General features: G+C 41.0%; 3 long non-coding RNA genes across 6 annotated transcripts; 2 read left to right on the forward strand and 1 right to left on the reverse strand.

The window, feature by feature from the left end:
* Positions 1 to 621: 621 nt before the first annotated feature.
* LOC121653469 lies at positions 622 to 8311 on the reverse strand. The gene is made up of 3 exons (XR_006012791.1): positions 8203 to 8311; positions 2814 to 2862; positions 622 to 868 (listed from the first exon to the last, which is right to left on the reverse strand). It is a non-coding gene; the product is annotated as an uncharacterized LOC121653469 (long non-coding RNA).
* A 961-nt stretch (positions 8312 to 9272) lies between these two features.
* Positions 9273 to 14135, forward strand: LOC121652560. 4 transcript variants are annotated; one of them, XR_006012632.1, is made up of 6 exons: positions 9273 to 9440; positions 10594 to 10703; positions 12816 to 12903; positions 13023 to 13111; positions 13208 to 13250; positions 13656 to 14135. It is a non-coding gene; the product is annotated as an uncharacterized LOC121652560 (long non-coding RNA). The 4 variants fall into 4 exon arrangements; XR_006012633.1 differs by having other exon boundaries at positions 12819 to 12903; XR_006012630.1 differs by lacking the exon at positions 9273 to 9440 and having other exon boundaries at positions 9722 to 10703.
* A 3708-nt stretch (positions 14136 to 17843) lies between these two features.
* LOC121653058 lies at positions 17844 to 18697 on the forward strand. Its single transcript, XR_006012730.1, has 3 exons — positions 17844 to 18004; positions 18210 to 18275; positions 18439 to 18697. It is a non-coding gene; the product is annotated as an uncharacterized LOC121653058 (long non-coding RNA).
* Positions 18698 to 25242: the final 6545 nt, after the last annotated feature.

Genomic DNA, 25242 nt, shown 5'->3' on the forward strand with positions numbered 1-25242 from the left:
AACTTGAAGCTGTTATTTTACCAGGAATCCCTGAAATGTGTTGTTAGTCCTGTTAGTGAGCGCTGGATTCTCCTCTCTGAACAAAGCTCCTTCACTCAGCTGCAGAAACCTTCCTGTCAGACTCTCACACACTGATGGATGAAATGCTTCCCAATATACAAACTAAATCTTGTGGTGTGTGGAGCTAAGCTCAGGTGTGTTAACGTGGGCTGCATTCCACTTCTGTATCTGCACACTGGTCAGTTACAGAGCATGAACACAAGCAGAAAATCCTCGAAGTGGAACGCAGCCTTCTTTAAAACTCCTGAGTCTGTTCCAGGTTTAAAAGCTGCAGTTTAATGCAGTCCAAGAGGTTTTCTGCTAGACTGCAGCTGGAAATCTCCAACATGCTGTGCAGCTCCAGCCTCTGTACTACAAACCAGTTTCCAGAAACTGGAAACTCCAGAACATCTAAATGAGTTTGTACTGGTTTTATTTCTGTATTAAATCAGAACATTTCTCAAAAACAGAATTAATCTCAGAGTTAAACTTTCCCTCAGCTGTGATATTAAATCCTTATTTTTCTCTGAAAAAGCCCAGAATAAGACATTTTTAAAACAATCAAACAGCATCTTCAAAACCTAAAATCAGAGGTTTTATTTCAGAGTTTAACAATCGGTTCACAAAGAAACACATTTTCTCTATTTACACTCGTCCAGAGTTCATCAGCAACGACGACAAGCTTCTGAAAAGGTTCAGGTTGTGGTTTGAGGGTTTAGGGGCCAGATCTTCAACAGTTTAGGAGGTAAAATAAAAAATAAAGTAAAAAATGCCACAATGAGATCAGTCGTTTCCTCTTCGGCTCTTCTTGTGACTCTTTCTTGAGCTCCTGTAAAAACATCAAATAAAAATGAATAAAGATGTTTTCTAGAACATAAAACAGACAGTAAGAACCAACAGGCGTCCAGTTCAGCCGCAGGATGAATTTAGTAAATCTGAAGATGACGAAGACATTAACTTTAATCTCTGATGTTTCCACGTTTCATGTTTCTGTTTACATATCAAACGTTTCCAGGGCAGGAGGAGAACCGGTTCCATCTTTTCCATCTTTCTGATTTAATACACGTGACTTCAGCTTGTATGATGAGCTGAGTCACTTCAGGTGGTCAGGATTACTACACACATGTGGAAATGTACACGTATGTACATTTAAAATAACTTCTAGATCTGGAAAAGTTACTCTAATCATCATGTGGAATACTGGATTTTTCCAGCAGACACCTGGAATTAAATGTTTGCTGGTTTTATAGATCCACTGTGATCTGCACATGGAAATGAGTAGTTATGTAAAACAAATCAAATAATAAAAAATAAAACAAAAATCATAAAAGAAAAATATTAAATAAAAATATAAAAATGTATTTAATATATAGGAATTTTAAAAATATGATGAATTTGTAATATATTTAAATAAAATAAACAAAATATGTATAAATAAAATTTAAATATAAATTTAAATACAAAAAAATGTAACTAAAAATATTTTTTTTACGTGAAATTTAAAAGTTTATAAAAATAAATAAAAACTAAATAATCTTTCACATTTATTTGACATATTTATACATATGTTTAAATATTTATATTTTATATATATTTCTGAAATATAAAATATATCTAAAGGTATCAAATAATTTAAAAAAATACATAAATAAATCAAATGTGTAACAAAGGAAAAATGAAACTGTACTTATTTTTCTTATGTTTTCTAGAAAGAGATGACTAATTAAATGTCAAATAATGAATAATGTTGTTGTAAAATGTGGAGTTTTCATTATTTCCAGGTTTTTATGCTGTTATTTTACTGGTCTGACCCACCGGAGATCAAACTGCACTGAATGTGGAGCCTGGAATAAAACCAGTTTGACAAACCTGATTTAAAATAATAAGAATGAAAATTTTAGAATAACAAACTTCTGGAAAAGTCTTTCTGTGTCATCTTTAATGATGAAGTGGAAAGTCTTCTGTATATTTAACTAGGTTTAGTCTCAGGTGCAGGGCTTTATGGATACCTGGATACCCATCTACTGTTACTACAGCAGCTGCCATGGAGGAGGTGGACAGCTAGAAATATTTGGGTGTGCTTCTTGACAATAAATTATGTTTTGAGTCTCACATTGAAATCACCTCAAAAAGGTTCATAAGAGGTTGTTCTTTTAAGGAAAGATGAGATCTTTTAATGTCTGCACTGATATGTTGTCTCTTTTTGACAAAAGTGTAACTGAATTGGTTTTGTTCTTTTGTATTATTGCTGGTTCGGGAGCCTTAGTCTGGAAAATAAGAACCGCTTGGACAGTTTGGTGAAAGCTGCTGGTTCCCAGCCGGAGGGTTTTTGTTGTTGCCATCTTTAAGAAAAACGTGGTGAGGAAAGCTCATTCTATATTAAACTGCCCGAACCACCCTCTCCAGAATGAGTTTATTTTATGACCTTCAGGCCCCGTTAGGGAGGACAAAGAGACTTAAAGTGTCGTTTGTCCTGCTGCTGTTCACCTACTTAACGGTAACGGCCACTAAGGTGACAGAGTTGTTCTTTTTATCTGTTTTTAGCTGTGATTTTATTTAACCTATTTTAAGCTCATTTCTTGTTTTGGATTGTGTGAATCTCTTTTTGACTTGTGCCATTTGTTCTGATTTTGTTTTAGATGTTTTTGATGTCTGTCCTCTGTCTGTGTTCTGGCTGCAAAATCAATTAAAGGATTTGAATTGAATTGGAAGCAATCAGGCACATATTTGTCCACAGGATGAACCAGGACATGCAGACGTTTCTCATCCCTCACCTCTCTGGAGTTTTGGAGTGGCTGCGATGTCTGTGGCTTCTGTGGTGACCTGGTTCACAACAAGCAAACTGTTATCATCACGAAGAAATTAGCTTCCTCTTCTGTTTAGATACCAACAACATCCATGACTCTCTCTGGGTTTTTATCTTCATCTTATTTCATGTAAAGCTCTCGGACAGAAGAGAGGAAGTTAGACTTCTGGACTCGGCGACCATCATCAATAAATGACAGGCTTTGATTAAACGGAAAAGATCATAAAGGAGGTAAAACAAATTTTTCAATAAACTGTCCATATGACCCAGTGTCTCCAAAGAAAATCAGAATTCTGACGTAAACAGAGAGAAATAACAGTTTTTTATACAGGGTGCCAAATCTTTTGGATGGCTTCATTTTTTAATGGAAATTTAATAATTTCCTTTGAGAATGAACTTCAATAACTTCTAAACCAAGTGATCCAGTCACTTCAAAGACACGATGCAGGAATTTAACATTACTGAACTTTATTTGATTTTTGGACCAAAGTGGATCCCTGTAAAACACTTTTTTTTCTTTGTTTTGCATTTGGTCTGAGGTTCTTGTAGAAACAGTAGACAGTCTTACACTAATGAAGGTTACAGTTTATGGGACATGCAAAAAAAAATGGAGATTTCTTGTTTTTTCCACTGTCTCAACTTCAAATACTGAAAAGCTAGAGTGCAGCATGGATTCTTTTTAAAACTTCTTCATACAGTATATCACTCCAGAGAGCACGCAGTTGTTCCTCTTCATGTCTGGGTCTTCGTTTCTTCCACTGTTTCCTTTTCATTACAAATTTAAAAACTTTCAGCTCTCTTTGTTCTTTTCCTTTTTTGTATTTGGTCGTATCAAGGTCTCTTTCATTCTCAGATGTTTTGTGTTTTAAATAGGGCTGTCATAAAATTGGGTTAGTGGCGGTAACTAATTCATGAAATTATTTGAGTTAATATTTTTAACGCAATCAATGCATGCACGGCATAACTAGCTTAATATATGGCTCATTTCTATGTTATGACGGTGGGACGTGCAGGGGTCTAGAGATGAACCTGCTGACTCCATGTGTGGATTTGAGAATAAAAAAAACATTGATGGAACAACACATGGGCCCCTGTGGAGGACGATGGTGTTTTCACACCTACACCTTTTGTATTGAGAGAGTTCCACACCCACACTTTGTTTTTTTTTCTTTTTTTGGTCTCCAAAGTGCAGTGTTGTCAACCTGCAGGCTTGTGCCAACACATCTAATAAGAGAAGAAAATGGCGGACTACGTACAGGTCAAAAGGCACAACCATATGGCATTTATTTATTTAATAATTTAGTATCATTTAGCAATGAGCGCATACAGTCAAATCATTTAAATTTCAATATCATTATAATGAACTTATCTTTATTTACAAAGTACAGCTAAAAGAAAGTGCTGAACACAAAACATTTAACAATCTATAAACTACAGATAGCATAGTATGCTGTTATTATAGTTGCTGTGGCAGGACAAAGTTATTCAATAGAATATATATATATATATATATAAATATATATATATATATATATATATATATACTGGAAAAACACATGGGAGAAAGGCATCACATAACATCACAGAGGCAGATATCCAACAAAGAATCTCAGGTATGAAAAACGTTACAGCACCTTGCCCCCGACATGATCCATGCCTACTGGTTAAAGATGCTAAATTCACTCATGAGCGCCTAGCGGCACAAAAGAACCAACTGCTGAGGCATAGGACCCACCCTGAATGGCTGACCAAGGGACAGACAGTCCTGATACTGAAAGATGTCCAGACGGGAACAGGTTACCAGCCAGAACTATCAGCCGTTAACCTGTCTCTCTACAGATTCAATCAGTTCTGCTTTATTTATCATCTTAAGACACTTTTACTCACACAGTCCAGTTCAATTATAAATGAAACCAAATCAATGATAAAATCCAGAACAGTCCAATGAAAACTGTCATCAGATTAGCCCATCCATTAACATAATCACACTAATAATAGTCCAGTTATTATATTTTTTACATGTTTTTCAGACAGTATGTATCTCTAAACAGTACTGTAATCGTGGTGACACTAAACAGTCTCTGGTGTTATAAACATGGTAACCAGATTATACTGTTATAACATACAATGCTGTAATTAAGCTGGGATAATAAATAAATATGTACATACAAAAATGGTTTTCTGATAAGAATTCCAGTTATAAGAACATTTCTTAATCATTTGATGTTACTCAACATGTCTGAATGTCTCATATTAAATCTCAGCTGATAGCTGTTCAATCACATGCTCTGCTGATTTTTGGGGGTTATGTCTTGGTTTAATAAACTGATATTAAATATTGTGGTTTTTTGGGTTAATTATGGTTTACTGGTGTTCTTTGTTCATCTTCTGTTTTAAATTTGGCTTTACATCTTGTTTATTTGTTTTCTGTGTGGCTTCTAGTTCTTGATCTGTTTCACACAGTTGTTTTTTTTATCCACAGGGTGGGAAATGTAATCTTAAAGGGAGGAAAAAATCTAAATTAAATTTAAAAAATGGTTTAAAACACAATATCTATACACTCAGGTAAAGTTCATGTTGTGAACAGTGAATAGTGAAGCATCAGCATGAGGGACATGTAATGATAACCTGTGTCCTAACTGAGCAATAACAAATAACAACCAGTAGAGGGAGCCAGACGAAGACTTTACAAAGCCTGGTCTCCTAGGAGCCAGTGAGGCCGGTTCAAGGCCTAGATGTGGGTCCTGAAGTTTGAGACTCCACTGGCAGAAAAGAAAGGCTGAGTCAGTAAAAACCACAATGAAGGCTGATTAATCTGGAGTCTGTTCCAGCCAACAAGGAAACAGGTTTGTTTGTTGTCCTGGCAACAAGGGAAGGGTTTTAACTTGGCTTGAAGAATATTAGGGGCAATAGACAGTGGGCCAGTTGTTTAAAAAATTTCATCCCGATAAAAGCTATCTGGATTTAGTAATCCATTTTTTCAGGATGGCGGATCACGTAATCTGGCTTACTTTTACCCCGGCTGTTCAAAGCAAAACAGGATTGGATCACCCTGATCCAAAATCCCGTTTTTCAGGATCACGTAATCCGGATTTCCAGCATGTAGTACAATGTGCGCTTACATAGCATTTATAGGCTGTGGCCATTAGAGGCCTAATTGGGCACAAGCCTATGCGCATCAGCTGATGAGTGGGAGGGTATGTCACAGCCATCCTGTTAAGCCTTTCTTAGAGGACGTACAGAGAGGCACTGACATGGCAGGTATTGTTCATCGCTACCAACATTGTGGTGCCAGACGGTACCGTCAAAGGGTGTACATCCATCGTGCCAAACCAAAGGAGCAATACACCATTGAGGAACAGTATGCGCGGTTTCGCTGATATTACATACATTGCAGACCTTGTCAGGTTACAACTACAACAGAGAACCTGAAGGACCCACAGTCTGTCTGTGGATGAACAGGTCCTCATTGCTCTGCGCTTCTATGCATCTGGGGCGTTCTACCAAGTAGCTGGTGACAATATGGGAGTACACAAAGCAACTGTGAGTGATGTGGTTAAAGCTGTGTCTACTGCATTGGCCAATCTGGTCAATCAGTTTGTTTTATTTCCAAATGAGGATCAGATTGCCTAAACCAAGAACGGGTTTTTCCTTCTGGGGAACATGCCCAATACTATTGAGGTTACTGACTGCACGCATGCGCATATCCAAGCACCCCATGAGAGGGACTGGTAGGGATGTTATGCTCGAGCGGTCTGCTCGATCACGTGTCGAGCATGTGACACGGAAGTGTTGTGAGCATTGTCTCTGAGCATTGATTCAGCATGCCAAAAGTACGGTGGCCCAGAGGTGTCACAGCAAATAAAAGCCGCAACACAACAAAATAAGTCACAACACTACAACATAAACCGCAACACAACACAATAAACCACAACACTACAAAATAAACCGCAACACAACACAATAAACCACAACACTACAAAATAAACCGCAACACAACACAATTAGGCACAACACTACAAAATAAACCGCAACACAACACAATAAGCCACAACACTACAAAATAAACCGCAACACAACACAATAAGCCACAACACTACAAAATAAACCGCAACACAACACAATTAGGCACAACACTACAAAATAAACCGCAACACAACACAATAAGCCACAACACTACAAAATAAACCGCAACACAACACAATTAGGCACAACACTACAAAATAAACCGCAACACAACACAATAAGCCACAACACTACAACATAAACCGCAACACAACACAATAAGCCACAACACTACAAAATAAACCGCAACACAACACAATTAGGCACAACACTACAAAATAAACCGCAACACAACACAATAAGCCACAACACTACAAAATAAACCGCAACACAACACAATAAACCACAACACTACAAAATAAACCGCAACACAACACAATAAGCCACAACACTACAACATAAACCGCAACACAACACAATAAACCACAACACTACAAAATAAACCGCAACACAACACAATAAGCCACAACACTACAAAATAAACCGCAACACAACACAATAAGCCACAACACTACAAAATAAACCGCAACACAACACAATAAGCCACAACACTACAAAATAAACCGCAACACAACACAATTAGGCACAACACTACAAAATAAACCGCAACACAACACAATAAGCCACAACACTACAACATAAACCGCAACACAACACAATAAACCACAACACTACAAAATAAACCGCAACACAACACAATAAACCACAACACTACAAAATAAACCGCAACACAACACAATAAGCCACAACACTACAAAATAAACCGCAACACAGCACAATAAGCCACAACACTACAAAATAAACCGCAACACAACACAATAAGCCACAACACTACAAAATAAACCGCAACACAACACAATAAGCCACAACACTACAACATAAACCGCAACACAACACAATAAGCCACAACACTACAAAATAAACCGCAACACAACACAATAAGCTGGGGGCTCGCATCAGTCTGCATAAATACATATTTCTCTCTCTCTCTTTTTGGTGTGTTTTTGTTTTAAATATTTTTTTCACGTTAACGTGCTTTATAAATAGACAAACACCAAACGGAAAGGCCTTACTTATCTTAAGAGGGAGAGAAACAGAGGTTTAAGTTACTAACAATTACATTTAATAAAGCACTGTCTTGCAGCTTTGCTTTGTCGCAACGGACTGTACCTCGTCCGTGTGCATACATCGAACATGCAATGACTCTTAATCTACACATAAAAAGTTAAAAGCATTCATAAAAGCGCATGCCGAAATTAATAAACGTTATTAACAAACAGTATTTTACTTACTTCTCCGGCTGCCTCCTAAAATCTCCAACTTCCCATCTGTTTGGACTGAAACTTGGTGTAGCTAACTTCCGGTGGTAAAATCTTAAAAAAAAAAAAAAAAAAGACAACTTCCGTTGTGGCTTATTGTGTTGTGTTGCGGTTTATGTTGTAGTGTTGTGGTTTATTGTGTTGTGTTGCGGTTTATGTTGTAGTGTTGTGGCTTATTGTGTTGTGTTGCGGTTTATTTTGTAGTGTTGTGGCTTATTGTGTTGTGTTGCGGTTTATTTTGTAGTGTTGTGGCTTATTGTGTTGTGTTGCGGTTTATTTTGTAGTGTTGTGGCTTATTGTGTTGTGTTGCGGTTTATGTTGTAGTGTTGTGGCTTATTGTGTTGTGTTGCGGTTTATTTTGTAGTGTTGTGGCTTATTGTGTTGTGTTGCGGTTTATTTTGTAGTGTTGTGGCTTATTGTGTTGTGTTGCGGTTTATGTTGTAGTGTTGTGCCTAATTGTGTTGTGTTGTGGTTTATTTTGTAGTGTTGTGGCTTATTGTGTTGTGTTGCGGTTTATTTTGTAGTGTTGTGGCTTATTGTGTTGTGTTGCGGTTTATTTTGTAGTGTTGTGGCTTATTGTGTTGTGTTGCGGTTTATGTTGTAGTGTTGTGCCTAATTGTGTTGTGTTGCGGTTTATTTTGTAGTGTTGTGGCTTATTGTGTTGTGTTGCGGTTTATTTTGTAGTGTTGTGCCTAATTGTGTTGTGTTGCGGTTTATTTTGTAGTGTTGTGGTTTATTGTGTTGTGTTGCGGTTTATTTTGTAGTGTTGTGACTTATTTTGTTGTGTTGCGGCTTTTATTTGTAGTGTTGTGACTTATTTTGTTGTGTTGCGGCTTTTATTTGCTGTGACACCTCTGGGCCACCGTACAAAAGTCACGTGATAGACCAAACGAGGCCTCGTTACGTCATCAGCGCGTATCGAGCAGCAAGCGGGATCTTTGAAGGGACCGGGCTTGTCAATCTCTCAGATTCCAAACGCTGAGGAGATCGCGGGTTTTTGAGAGGAGATTCTGTAGCGATTGTGCGACATTACATTTTGAAAACAAATTTAGGAAAAACATCACATCAGCATGAGCTTATATTGAATCACATTTAGCTTTTAGAGATTTGGGGAAACAAACGTCTGCGCAAGATGCCGTTGCCAGAGAACCTGCTGAAGGAGCTCGGAGTATGAGAGAAGAACGGAGCAGGCGGTGCCTTTAACATCACAGGTAAGCTTAATTCCCCTTTCTTTATATAGATGTTTTTTAAATAGCCTTGCAAAGAGCAGACTTTAAAGTTAATCATAAACTTCAACCAGAAGCATCAGAGGAAACGTCTCAGTCTGCAGCTGCAGAGGAAAACCACCACCTGCAGGACCTTAGACACCAAGCTGGTTTCTGATCACCATCAGCAGAGAATTTAATGTTTTTAAACTTGGTTAATTACAATTTTGTTCTTGTGTTTCTTTCAGGTGCAACCTCTCCAAAGCTGGAGAGGTAGTATGCTATGGGATGAGAACACTGCCATAATCTGAAGCTGAAAGAAAACGTTTTGAAACTTTGAAAGTCAGTGTTTGAAAATTTAAGACCTGAAATAAAGTTTTGCAAGTCTGAAAATAAGTTTTGAAACCTTGAAAAGTATTTTGAAAGTCTGAAAAAAAACTTTGAATCTCTGCAAGCATAATTTTGTACTTGAATTTTTATTTTTCATAAGTGCAACATGCATATTACAGAGTTTCAGCCTCACATTTTCAGAGATTCAAACCTCTTGTTGCAACCTTACAGATTTCAAGTCTACATTTTCAGAGTTTCAAATATGGCATTGTTCTCCCACCACATTAGTTTGCAAAAAACTTTTGAAACCTTGTAATATGAGATCTGAAAACTGCTGTGTGCATCTTCGCAAAAAAGTTTTGAAACCTTGAAACCTGAGTTTTGAAATGTTAAAATCTTCTCCAAACATAATTTTGTAAGGATTAAATTTTACTTTGAAATCTGGGCGGATGAACTTTTCGGAGTTTCGTCTGCACCGCTGCGAGTTGCGATGAGGTGATTTATGGCAGTGTTCTCTCGCTGCTTTGATTTGAAACTCTGAAACCCACACTCTGAAAAACTAGAAAAAAAAAAAAAGAAAAAAAAAACGGCTCCGGGGGAGGGACAACGCCTCTTCTAACTAATCGTTTCCCTTGTAATGTATTAGTCCAATCACATGTAAGAACGCACAGTTCTTGTCACCGTTGCCGGGCGCTGAGACGAAGCTCAAATCGTGGCACGGCAACTACCGGTTGTGGCCGCGACTTGTCACGGACTGCCAGAGCCTGCCGAAGCGGATGGCCCGACTCTCCATAGCCTAACGTTTATAACCGTAAACAAATGTCTTTAGGCACAGAAATGTTGGTGGATGTAAGCTGCTTCAACCGTGCTGCGGCAGCTCTTTGGAGCACCAGGGAACGGGGGAAGTGCCTGCAACCTGCACCAGGCATGATCCAGATGGTAAGTATAATGAGAGGATTAATGTGATTTTATGTACAGCCACGACTTGTATTTGGATTGTAAACGTATATAGTCCTTGTTGCATAAAAGTTGCTAATACCCTACTGTTAGACCGTGCTGTATGTCAGTTGTTCGAACGACACTAACAAAAACTAAACAAAAGTATTTTCGTCAACTCACATTTTTCACCGGACGAAAACTAGACTAGACTTGTATAAAACACCCATTAATGAACAATAACTGGGACTAAATCAGAATGCATTTTCGTGAACTAATAAAAACGAGACGAAAATGTAGTTCACTAAATAAAAACTGGAATAAAATGTATGGAAATTTTAGTTAACGAACAAAGACGAGACGAAAATTATATTATTATATCATATGACTTTGTCAAATCCTGTCTCCTCCGCCTCCTCCTCGGGTCTTTGGCCACTCACACACGCCCCTCTTCAAACATGCAGCAGGCACGTTTACACACATGGGCCAGTCAGGAGGTGGATTCACGGTGAAAAGTTAAAAATAAAACATTAATTGCTTTGCACGGAGCTACAGAGAAAGAGAAGACGTGATATATGCACCAATTCTCGCTAGATTGAAGGGAAAAAAAGAAGAAGGAAAAAAAGGCACAAGGTAGCAGGAAAAACACAAACATGAAGCGACACATCGCAGTTCAGCACAAAGACATCGTGGTAAGTTAACAAAACGTTTGGTGGTGGTTGTTTAATGTAACATTAAACCAACGGCTGTCATTTTCCAACAAGAACATTAAACCGACCACAAACCGCTGGCTAACTTACTAGCTTTGTAGCTTGTAGCGATAGTAGCCACTTGTTGGTAGAATTATGTGTTAAGTTGAATTTTTGCTAACTTAGACTTGTTATACTGGTCAGGTAACTATGTTTTCAGTTGGATTGCAAGTTTAATTAAAGCAGACTAGATTAGAAGTATGAGCTAATCTAGGAGCTGCAAGCGAACTATAGTGAACACAAAACACTTCAGCAGCTACACATGGATGCAAACTAAAACGTACTAAAACAAATCATCTAGATAAAATAATATGCCACACTTCAAAACATCTTTAACCTGCATTTTCATACATGAAATTGTCTAAATGTGGTATAAAAAAAAGTTAAATTGTGTTTTGAATGTCTGGGGTCGCTAGAGTTTTCTGATATCAAAATGGGGTTCCAAGCTAAAAAAAAACAAAATGCTGTTCTGTTTGTCTTCAGGTTACTATCACAAGGACGTTTGATTTGAATTGGCATCAATATTAATATAAATAAATGCATATAAACATAAAAATGCCTGTAATAATTTCTACATAAAATAGGATTGTTATATTTTAAGTATGAGTTTTAAATGTTAAATGTAGTTTAACAATGTTAAACTACATTTAACAATGTTCTACTAACTACTAACAATGTTCAGTATTATCTGCTGACAAAATTAAAAGGGTAAAATGTTTGTCCTGACAAACTAGACTAAAATTGACATTTGTTGACTAAGACTAGACAAATAAAGTTATGTTTTCTTTTACTAAAAGACTAAAATGCTCAACTTATAGTCAACTAAAACTTGACTAAATAAAAATTAGATGAGGTTGATTAAATGTGATAAAAACTAATAAGCGCGATTGAAACTGGACTAAAACTGAGACAAAATTTTAAAATGTCTGATAAAATTAACACTAGCCACGACGGTGCTTACAGTTGTTCAGACAATATAAAACTTTATACACAACTAAACATTAGTCAAATACAGGATTTGCAAAGAAATCTGGAGAAAGGCTGCGTTCTTTCCAACAGACTTTATCTGTGGAAACATGCAGGATTGGATCCGACCCTTCGGAAACATTACAGAGAAAATGATATATTTTTTATTTTTGCATTATTTAGTGATGTTTGTAGTATGCATTGTTGTTTTGGGCAGAAAGAAGTGACATAATGACATACCCTATTGACATATTACAAATATATAGAGGACTAAGAGGGGAAAAAGAGGTAGATGGAAAAACATGCTCTTTCAGGTACATATATGTCAGTGAGATTGCTGTTATATTACCAATCTCCTCTATCAACATATACTGATTTTATTTGTCTTTGCTTGACTTAGCAGCATCCAGCGACTGGACAAGTTGCCGTCATCGCCGGCTTCTGTTGCTGAGAAGCAGCAATTCATCACAGAGCTCATTCTGCCTGAGGTGAGCTACTGAAGATATGCACCAACATTAATATATAGAATCCAGCTGACTGTAAATATGAGTATTTTAAAATATTAACAGTTGTTTTATTATGGCTATTGTTCTTTATATGATTTTAGGTTATGATTCTGTGGTTGAAAAAAAGGCCACATTTCAGGTGTGAAGCAGAATGTGTGCTCCTGGAAAGTGCATCCAAGCATAGTGAAAGGTACAGGACAGTGATTTTGTTGTAGCTATGGTCTCCTTCACACCAATATGTTGCTCAATGTGAGTATTAATCTTTTTATTCATTGATTTTTTGCAGCCCTGCAGATAAGACTCCAGTTGAAGACACAGAAACTGAACAGGTGAGACATTTTTAACCTCCATACCTTGACGGATGCTGCTCACTAAATATTTTAACTGATGCCCAAACTCAATTTTATAGGTAAACTACTTTCTGGTGTTTCATATAGAAAAAAAAAAAACCACAAGATATGTAGGAATATCATTTAGGTCACCTGGTTGAGCAGCTGCACCTTGTAAAGGTGCTAATGTGGCCAAGGTTCAAATCCCTTCTAGGACACCTTGTTGTACGTCACCTCTCACACTGACCAACCTTCCTCTCTACCTACCTGCCTACCTACCTACCTACCTACCTACTGTATATTAAAGGCCACAAAGATATTAAATATGAAATGTTGAAAAATCCATCTTTGTCCATCTTAATTAATATGAAAACTAACTTAAAAATTATTTGTGCCCTTTCGCAGGAAAGGATTTTACTACGTGACATCATGGCTGCAGCTGATCGGTGCCGAACTTTAAGCTTCAGTGGAAGTTGTGTTTCCAGCTGTCTTAATGAGCAAAGATGAACAAAATGAGACACGAAGGCTTTGCAAAGTTGGGATGAGGAACTTGATGAGAGTTCTCCAGCAGATCTCTGAACTTTTATTTTTGAAAGAAAGCAGGACTATGAGATGTTCTGCGTTGAAATCATTGCTAAAAAAACTACAAAGTTTTTGCCAGATTTGAAGATGATTAAGATTGTTCAATGATCATAATAAAACACAGCATCTGGCAAACTGGCCAACTCCAGTGGAGATTACCTACAGACTCTGTCCTTTTTCTTTCTAAAAATGTTATTAAAGACAGCACTCTTTCTACATGCTGTATCATCTGTCTTTTATTTGTCCAGAATTACCATAAAGGAGGCCACAGTCAACAAATCAACTTTTAGTTAAACTGCAACACCTACAAAGACACAAAACATTAAACATTTTAGTTTGTAAAGTACAAGTGTTAAAACTAATAAAAAAAACTAACAGGTTAAGTGTTTTCTTTAAATAAAATGTTTGTTATGAATTAACTACAGGTTACATTTTTTTACTTTAGCTGGGATAATTACAACCACATAGAACAAACTATCAGAAAGGGTTTGGACACCCCAAAACAATGTATTATGACTTCAGCTGTACCCATACAAGGACATGCTTGTGGGTGCAGTATCTTGCAGCAGCTGTAAGCAAAGGCAGACCTGGTGCCAAGCAGCACTTTTGTGGGGTCGTTGCAGGCAGCGGCAACTGGTTGGCAAACTGATGGGCTGGGGGAATAAAAATGTTAATTTTATTCAGCGTACTACAGAAGAGATTTGAGTAGCTAAAACTACAGCATAGTTTATATGATTGGGAGCAAGAAAACCCAAAACAAAAGAAAAAATTAGAGGACTTATTAAAGGTTAAGTGATTAATTATTACACTAGCAATAATTGGATGATAAAAATATTCTTTATTTAATCTTATCAACACCAGCTTCCACAAACAAAACCAGCTGTATGCTGGCTGTGCAGCTCATGGCAACAATGGCAGCTGTTTCAGATTATATTTTATATTATTTTCCATGAAGTTTCCGATTCTTCTTAGATTAAAAGAATGCAATTAATTTGTCAACACTGCGTGTTTATTAACTCACTTTGTCAAATTCTCCAAATACTGTACTTGATCCATTCCGTTTCTTTCAGTAATAACTGTACTCCGAATATGATGTTATATTGGCACAAGTTTGATGTTCGTGAGGTGCGCGTACACGTGACTTGGAAGTCATGGTGCTCTCACGAAAATAAGGCTCCTCAAACTGTTTGTAAGTGACCACTGACATACAGCATGGTGTCTTTATTAGTGGGGTTTTACTCTCGTATTCTGTACATAAAATCACATTAATCCTCTCATTATGCAGGTTGCAGGCACTTCCCCCGTTCCCTGGTGCTCCAAAGAGCTGCCGCAGCACGGTTGAAGCAGCTTACATCCACCAACATTTCTGTGCCTAAAGACATTTGTTTACGGTTATAAACGTTAGGCTATGGAGAGTCGGGCCATCCGCTTCGGCAGGCTCTGGCAGTCCGTGACAAGTCGCGGCCACAACCGGTAGTTGCCGTGCCACGATTTGAGCTTCGTCTCAGCGCCCGGCAACGGTGACAAGAACTGTGCGTTCTTACATGTGATTGGACTAATACATTACAAGGGAAACGATTAGTTAGAAGAGGCGTTGTCCCTCCCCCGGAGCCGTTTTTTTTTCTTTTTTTTTCTTTCTAGTTTTTCAGAGTGTGGGTTTCAGAGTTTCAAATCAAAGCAGCGAGAGAACACTGCCATAAATCACCTCATCGCAACTCGCAGCGGTGCAGACGAAACTCCGAAAAGTTCATCCGCCCAGATTTCAAAGTAAAATTTAATCCTTACAAAATGATGCTTGGAGAAGATTTTAACATTTCAAAACTCAGGTTTCAAGGTTTCAAAACTTTTTTGCGAAGATGCACACAGCAGTTTTCAGATCTCATATTACAAGGTTTCAAAAGTTTTTTGCAAACTAATGTGGTGGGAGAACAATGCCATATTTGAAACTCTGAAAATGTAGACTTGAAATCTGTAAGGTTGCAACAAGAGGTTTGAATCTCTGAAAATGTGAGGCTGAAACTCTGTAATATGCATGTTGCACTTATGAAAAATAAAAATTCAAGTACAAAATTATGCTTGCAGAGATTCAAAGTTTTTTTTCAGACTTTCAAAATACTTTTCAAGGTTTCAAAACTTATTTTCAGACTTGCAAAACTTTATTTCAGGTCTTAAATTTTCAAACACTGACTTTCAAAGTTTCAAAACGTTTTCTTTCAGCTTCAGATTATGGCAGTGTTCTCATCCCATAGTATGCCAGAAGAGGAGCAGACTGAAGCCTAACAGAAAATACGTTTTTAAATAAAAATCTATGACACATCACAAAGTTACCAAAGTTTTTTTTCTCATAATACATTTCAAGATTCAAAGTGTCTTTGTCATTTGCACAGTAAGGAAACAAGTTTCCCTGAACAATGAAAATCTTACTTTGCCGTCCAACCTGAAAGCCATAAAACATTATAAAATAAAAATGAACAATTTGAAAGAAAAAACTAGATGGACAATAAAAAAAAAAAACTCTGAGTAAATAATCTATGTACATAAATGTGCAGTGTGCTATAAACTGTTGTTCCACATTTAACAACGATCAGCTATACAAAAGAAAACAACTCATGAGGTAGACGAAAACACGCATTTGCAATATCTATTATAAATAATAAGACACATAAAACAGTAAACAATTTTATAACAACTGTATAAAATAACTAACACAGTCACTATACCCGTTGCACAAACACTCCTTCTCTCATGCCTTCCCACTGAGTAACTACTATCATTACAGATTGTTTTACTTAAGTTACACCACAATTCGGTTACCTAAACAAATGTTACCTAATACCCCTCCTTGTTATTTATATGAACAACAGAAAATAAATATTCACTCGGATGGTAGATTACGTATCGTTTATTGAACACGTATTCAAAGTTGAGATAGGAATGACAGATGTGAGGTGTCAACGCTGTCCTTCTGATACATCAGACACCCACAGCCAGCAGATGGAGCTCTTTGGTTTGGTCAAATGATTCAGAACACTAAGCCATTTTCAAGCATTTGGTTCAAAGTTGGCTCGATGATTCATGAGGCCTCGCTTTCTCCATCCCTAGGGACTGGGAGTATATTAACCGGAAGGGGAGGCCCAGTCTGTCATGGTTCTGTGTGTATGTGTGTCTAAGTTTGCAGGTAGGGTTGAGAAGGTTGCCATGGGGACGGAGGGCGGAGGCTGGAGCCACAATTGATACCACCTGCAGCTCATCAGCATGCTCGTTAGCCGGCTTTACTCCCGGCTATTTAGGATCAAGCAGGAGCTCAAGTCTTCGCCAGACTGTCATTCTTTGCAGCGTTGTAATCAGGCCTCTTTCTTCGATCTGTCTTGTGCCTTGTTCTCAGGAAAGCTTATCTTGTCATCTCTATTCCTCATTCCTATTCCTACCATGGTTGATGCCGCCCTTTCTTCCCGGGGCCAGACCAGCCCAGGGACGATTCAATGCTGCTCATCGCAGACCGAGATGTTTAATCGAGTGTTTAAACAGAGATCTGAAGAGACGGTTTGCATGCCTTAAGTACTTGCGGGTAGAACCACAGGGAGCATGTAACATCATACTTGCATGTATTGTCCTACATAACATTGTAACCAGGTGGAAGGTCCCTCTCCGTGACGATGTTGATGACGCACCTGAGTCCCGTGTGGAGTAGTGATGCGCGGGCCGCCCCCTAACCCGCGGGTCCCGTGGGTTACCCAGGGTTCGGGTTGGGGTGGGTTAAAGAATTTTCACTTCACTGCGGGGCGGGTTGGTGTGATTTACTATTCTGAAATATCTAGTTCTATCTATTTTATTTTTTGTCAAACTGAAAATAAAGACCTTAATCAGTGTCTACATTTTGTTACTATAACATGTAAGACAAAATATTAATCAGGTATTTAAACACAGGTCACGTTTTATAACGTAATGTCCACGTAGGCACGTATTAGGCTACGCAGTGTACGTGCAGAAAGCACCAAGCAGATGTAACGGAGTGTAGTTGATTCCACTTGGCACTGAACAGGCAATCAGATTTGCCGTTTTATTTGCAGTCTATGTATCGGGGACACCTACTGGTTGGCACGGCTCTCCTCAGGTTATAAATACTGGCTGTGACGTTGCCTCAGCACCAGTAAGAGAGGATTGAGCCCATGGTAGGTCACTCAGCGCACAGTACTGTATTAAAAATGTGAAAAGAATATAATAATAATACAACCAAAGCAATGTTATACTCAAGAACGTGCCGAATACATAGCACGGAACTGAATGGGTTAAAATTTCATTGTTTTGAGATGACGCGATAGTTAGCTACTTAGCTCGAATGCTAAGCTAATCTGTGCTAAACTCTTTTCCATAAAGCTGTGCCGAGCGGCTGATGAGTGTGACCGTGACCGACCAGTGTGTGTCTCATCGCTGTTTTTGCAGGTACATATGTCTTTTGTTAGCTTTAAGTTTGTTTATTATTTATAAAATACTGGCTGTGACGTTGCCTCAGCACCAGTAAGAGAGGATTGAGCCCATGCTGTGCCGAGCGGCTGATGAGTGTGACCGTGACCGACCAGTGTGTGTCTCATCGCTGTTTTTGCAGACAATAAAGTCCGTTCCAAATACTAAGAGTGTCGGCCTTCATCCAGAAAAATCACAACACAACGCAGACAGTGGTTACAATGGTGCCGTGACCGTGCTTCAGGAGTCGCCACGTGGAGAGAGTGAACGTCCGCTCCTGGAGGAACAGTGACGTCGGGTCGCTGCTGTCGGGTCGCTGACTTGGTGTACTGCTTAAGGAGCGCAGTTTCGCTTTTTCGCCAGCAGGTGGAGCAGTGCTCACATCCTTGTGTTCGAACGTAGGTTTGGTCTCCTCATTCATCTCACCGTGGGTGGGAATTCTGACACTTTGTGTCGCGTTTCAGTGGTTTGAGCAGCCAATTATCTAATATTTTGTCTATTTTGAAGCTCTTTTGGACTCATTTGATCACAGCTCACAGCTGGGCGTTCTTATTGCTTTGTTTATGCTACATATGCCTGCATAACCTGCTCTTTTGGCCTGATTTTTTTTCTAAGGGCCATATTTGGGTTTGTTTTTTTTTGTTTAGTGTTTCATTGACTGTGTGCCTTCCTACTTGAAGTGAAGTCTATAAAAAAAAAAAAAAAAAAAAAAAAAAAAAAAAAAAAAAAGAAGGGGGGGAAGAAGTTTATTTTTAGAAAAACATATCGAGGAAATTTATTTTTTTTTACAACACCTGTTATACATTTGGGGCCTGGTGATTTTGGGTGCTGTTTTTTTATATAAATACAGACATTTTAGAGTCTTCATTTATTTTTATTTTTTTTCACTCACTTATTTGAAAAGAAAAAAAAGAGAAACTTTGTTTTCCATAATGAACATGGACTTTGGTGCTGGTGTTGGCAGGGGGAGGGGTGCATTACTGTGCACTCCTGTAACACCTATGAACAGGGGCAGAGCTAGATTTCAGTTTGCTCCAGTCACATCCACACCTGTGCCTGGTCTTGAGAACATTTCAGATACTGATGATGCGTTCACTGCTGCACCACACATAGGCTGTGTTGGGCCTGACTTACCTGGTACTAAGGAGGACAGTCCCTCAGTCCACATGATTGCAGGTATAGCTAAAGAAATTGGCATGTCAATCGGAGAGAGTATTGCCTCCTGCATCTCATCACAGCTTGGTAGTTCAAAAGGTAACGTTGCGGGTAATTCATCTAGATCAGGGGGGGTAGACCAGTCTCTCACAACCTTGATAGTGAAGTCTGAAGTCAAAGAGCCAGTGTGCTTTAAGGGTGATGGCTTGGATGCCTATACGATCCATGAGTGGGAATCATTGGTCGTGTCGTACCTCAGAAAGCAGGCAGTTCCCGTGGCAGAGCAGGCTGAGGAGGTCATGAACAGGTTGGTGGGGAGAGCGAGGGAGGTGGTTAAAGTGGCCCTTCGCAGTGACCCTTTTCTTGCTCTGTCGGATGGCCCGGGTCCCATCTTTGACATTTTGAAACAACATTTTAGTGACACAGTTTCCTCTATCATGCCACTAGCTGACTTTTATGCCACCATGCCATTTGCTGGTGAAGAGCCTTTCGAGTATTGGCTTAGACTGAACAAAACTATGGAAGTGACTGAAGACTGTCTGAAAAGGCTGAATAAATCTATGGATGATCCTTCACGAGAACTCACTACTATGTTTATCAGACACTGCCCCGATCCTGAACTGTCCCTAATATTCAGGTGCAAGCCACTGCAGCAGTGGACGGCTGCTGAGGTCCATGAGAAACTGGTTGAACATAGGAGGGACAAAAGACACTCTTCTCAGTCTAAGAGTTCCACTTCTGTGGCGGTATTGCGCCAGGATGTCAGTCCTGCTCCCCAGGCTCCATCACCCGCTAGTAAGCCTGCTGGTGACGATAATGCAGGCCTGGCATTAGGTCAGTCACCACGGGAGCCTGCTGAGCCTTTGGGACGTATTATCAGCATGTTGGAGCACATTCTGGCACAAGGATCTTGCCAGGCTCACTACCAAGACAGGCCGGGACGACCAACACAGGGAGGTCCCAGACACAGAGCGCGACCTTCGTTGCCATGTGACGTGTGTGGTGATAGGGAACATACAACTCGCTTTCATTGTCGCTCCAATCATCTCTGTTTCCTTTGCTATGCTTCTGGTCACACACGTGCTGATTGTCCAAAGTCTGTCATGCCTCAGCCAGCAGCGGTTACTACCAGCAAACACACCTCTCAGCAAGAGGGAAACGGGCGGGCCAACATTTAGGGGGGGAAAGTGTTGGGCCAGTAGTCAATCCCCCCTGTACAGTAAATGATGATTTGGAGTCTTTCTATGAGAGTGTATGTGAAGACCTAAAGAGTAAAGTCATATTGCAGAACACACAGAGAATTGCACCTTATGACGAGCTCTTTCATGTTAAAGCACTGATTGGTAACAAAGTTGATATTAACGCTATGCTCGACAGTGGTTCGATGGCATGTAGCATGAGTTCCAGAGCTTTGCAGCGCCTGTCACAGGAGGGAGCCATAAAGAGCCCTTCTCTGGCCCCCTCAGATGCGGTTTTGGTTGGTTGTGGAGGGTCGCAGACTAAACCCTTGGGAATTTGTGACGTCGAGATTGAGCTGTTTGGTTTCCCTGTGATTGTTCCAACATTTGTGGTTGCTGTACAAAATGATGACCTCATTGTGGGGAGTAATCTCCTCAAATACCTGATACGGCGCTTAAAAGGTTCGAAGGATGCTTTGAGTCACATCACTTCATCCAACTACACTGACATTGAGCAACATAGGCTGTTGAGCCTGTTAGCCAATGTGGAGGTGTGGTCAGGCAGCGACATCCCTGACAAAGTGGGAACGGTAAAGTTAAAGAGGGCTGTGACTCTTGAACCTTTAAGTGAGCATTTAGTTTGGGGTCGGCTTCAGAATGCTGGCAACATCTCAGTCGGCAGCGCAGTCATCGTGGAGCCTACTGCTGCTAGGTCACGCCCACAGTCTGTTCTGATAGGGAGGTCTGTAGCATTGCTTCATGGTGATGGTTGGCTGCCCCTTAAAGTCATCAACCCATCTGATAAGCCTGTGACGCTTAAACGCAATGCTAAGCTCGCCGATGTCTTTCCTTGTATGGAGTTGGAGGACTTTGATTGCCCGGATGTGGATGTTGAGCCTCAATGTCTTCTCCAGCAGGTGCAAAAGTCAGGGGATGCTTCTGTCATTGAGGAAAACTCCCGTGTTACATCTGATGATTCAAGCCTCCCAGACTGTCATAGTGGGGATGGCGATCCTAGTGGACCATATGGTGGAGTCCCTTCACTTTTGCATGATCTCGGGTTGGCTGATATTGAAGTTGATTCTTGTGACGTGACTTCTTCTTGTAAGAAGAAGCTTGTTGAACTGATAGCTAAGTACCAGTCCATCTTTTCCAGACATAGATTGGACTGTGGAAAAGCTAAAGGTTGTGTTCACCGGATCCGGCTCAGTGATGACAGACCCTTTCGGTTACCGTACCGACGTGTTGCGCCCAATCAGTACGAGAAACTCAGACAAGTACTTGACGAGATGGAAGAACGAGAAATCATCAGAAAGTCCAGTAGTGACTTTGCCTCTCCTCTGGTCCTAGTTTGGAAAAAGTCAGGGGACCTGAGACTTTGCACTGACTTCCGCTGGATAAACGCCCGTACCATCAAGGACGCTCATCCCTTACCTCATCAGGCGGATGCTTTGGCTGCGCTAGGTGGCAACGCTTTCTTCTCTACCATGGACCTCACGTCTGGTTATTACAACGTTGAGGTTCATGAGGATGACAAGAGGTATACGGCTTTTACATCGCCGTTTGGGTTGTATGAGTATAACCGTCTGCCACAGGGCCTGTGCAACAGCCCCGCAACTTTTATGCGGATGATGCTGTCCATCTTTGGGGACCAGAATTTCTTGAGCCTCCTTTGCTACTTAGACGATGTGCTTGTGTTTGCTCCAACCGAGGAGATTGCATTGGAGCGACTGGAAATGGTCTTCGAGCGTCTCCAGGTCCACAATTTGAAACTGGCCCCGAAGAAATGCCATTTCCTGCGGAGGTCGGTACGGTTCCTTGGCCACATTGTGAGTGCGGAAGGGATCGCTACAGATTCTGAAAAGGTGCAAGCCATTACTGCTCTCACTGAGGAGGACCTAATGGAAGACGGAACAGGGGTCCCATCACAGCAGAAAATACGTTCCTTTTTGGGAATGGTAGTTTTCTACCAGCAGTTCATTGAGGGCTTTTCATCTATAGCCAAACCACTGTTTGGTCTCACCACTGGACCTAAGATTCCTTACCAAAGAAAAAGAGGAAAGGGGCGGCCTCCCCAGCGTAAGCTTGTGGCCACGGATTGGACGGAGGAGTGCAGACAAGCTTTTCATCTCCTTAAGCAGGCTTTGCTTGACCAGGTGGTTCTGGCTCATCCCAATTTCAATGAGCCTTTCCTCCTTTCAGTGGACGCGTCCAGTAACGGTCTCGGGGCAGTCTTGTCGCAGGTGCCGGAAGGGGCCACTGTGGCAAGGCCAATTGCTTTTGCTAGCAAATCGCTCTCATATGCACAGTCGAGATATCCTGCCCACCGGCTAGAGTTCTTTGCCATGAAATGGGCAATCTGCGACAAATTCCATCATTGGCTGCGGGGACATCCTTTTACAGTCTGGACAGATAATAATCCGTTGACATATATCTTGTCCAAGGCTAAACTTGACGCATGTGAGCAAAGGTGGGTCGCCAAACTGGCACCCTACCGTTTCGATATCAAGTACATTCCAGGTCCCAAGAACATCGTCGCTGATGCTCTTAGCAGGGAACCCTTTGTTCACTCGAGTGCACTCCATCGTTTAACAAGAGTGGCTTATGGGGCATTGCTGGCTGAGGCTGATGCCGTTGGTAAGGATCAGGTGCAGGATGTGTTCAGGTGGTCTACTCACCCTTTTGAGAAAAACTCGGTTGTGGGGCCTACCGTTGGCTGCCAGTCTGCTGTGGTTGTTCAGCCTGGGGTGCTAGCAAGTCAGGAAGTGGCAGCTGTTTTGCAATCACACAAGCTGCAGGAAGGTGCTATGACATCCCATGCATTGCTGCTGCCACAGCTTCCCCAGACTGTGTTGCCAATAGAACCGGCTGGGATTGCCGTGCTGCCTCATGACCAACTGATGGACAGGCAGAAGTCTGATGCTGTCCTAGGGAGGGTGATCTTCTTTGTGGAAAGGGGACGGCGACCCTCTAGGAGGGAGCGTGCTCTGGAGCCTGCCGGTGTTCTCCATCTCCTTAAGGGCTGGGATAAGCTTAGCATGCGAAAGGGTGTGCTGTATCGGGTGTCTAAGAGCACTGTTACAAAGACCAAGTCTTTTCTTTATGTGGTACCTGCTTCCTTGAAAGCGCTTGTGCTGGAGGGGGTCCACGATGAAGCTGGCCACCAGGGCCAGCAACGGACTTTGTACCTCACCCGACAGCGCTTCTATTGGGCCGGTCTGGAAAGGGACGTAAGGGAGTATGTGAGAGGCTGCAAGCGGTGTGTGCTGAGCAAAACCCCTGAGCCAGAGGCAAGAGCGCCACTGGAAAACATTATCACGACTGAGCCTCTTGAACTTGTTTGTATCGACTTCTGGTGTGCGGAGGACTCTAGGAACCGGTCAGTGGACGTGCTCGTAGTCACTGACCACTTCACCAAGATGGCGAATGCTTTTCTTTGTCCGAACCAATCTGCCAAAGCTGTGGCCCACCAATTGTGGCATAACTTCTTTTGTGTCTATGGGTTCCCCAAGCGTATTCACTCAGACAGGGGGGCTAATTTCGAAAGTGCCCTTATTGCTGACCTCTTGAAGCTTGCTGGTGTTCAGAAATCCCATACGACACCATATCATCCGATGGGCAACGGCTCATGTGAGAGGATGAACAGGACCCTGGGGACCATGATTCGGGCACTGCCACCAAGGTCAAAGCAAAGGTGGCCTCAGGCCCTGAAATCCCTCACGTTTGCCTACAACAGTACCATCCACGAGACCACAGGGTATGCCCCGTTTCTCTTAATGTTTGGGAGGACGCCTCGGCTGCCCATTGATTTGGCTTTCGGCTCTGTCTTGACTGTTCCTGAGGTTGTAAGCTATGATGAGTATGTTCAGTCGCTGAGGCGGAGTCTGAAGGAGGCTATGGGGGTTGCTCAGGCTTCAGCATCCAAACAGTTGGGGAGGCATGCTGAGCTGTACAACCGGAGAGTCCGGGGGGCTCCAGTTGAGGTCGGTGATCGGGTATTGTTGGCCAACAAGGGAGAACGTGGTAAACGCAAGCTTGCTGACCGCTGGGAAGATGCCACTTATCTTGTCATTGACGTCAATGTTGACAGTCACACCTTTAAAATTCAGCATGAGTCATCTGGTGATGTGAAGACAGTTCACCGCAACTTGATAACACCACTTACCTTTCTGCCACTCCCTGACACAGTTTTGGTTGACGATCAGGACTTTTCTGTCTCTTCGACTTCTGACTCCCCATGTGAAGTGAGGGATGATGTTTGTACGGATGATGACATGTCGTGTGGGGCGGCTGAGTACAGAACTAAAGTTTGGGTTTCCCAGTTGCCATCTGAGGGGTCTAGTGATCAGGGTGGGAAGCTCGACAGTGAACATCGGGATGACCTGCACGCTGAACATCCTGAGCCATCTTTGGTTCAGTCACAAGATGTTGGTGCTGGTCGATCTAGTTCCCGGGGCGGTTCACCCATTTCGCCTGTTTTGAAGGAACTCGAGCCTCAGGACCCCCAGCAGACTGCCTCTGAGTTGTGTAGTGCGGGATCTGGGCAGTGCGATAGATTTTGTGCTGCTTTAGCTAATGCTTCTGGGGCTGCTGACCACGTTCCCTCTCTGTGT

Source organism: Melanotaenia boesemani, chromosome 14 (genome assembly GCF_017639745.1).
Source record: "Melanotaenia boesemani isolate fMelBoe1 chromosome 14, fMelBoe1.pri, whole genome shotgun sequence".
Lineage (NCBI taxonomy): Eukaryota > Metazoa > Chordata > Actinopteri > Atheriniformes > Melanotaeniidae > Melanotaenia > Melanotaenia boesemani.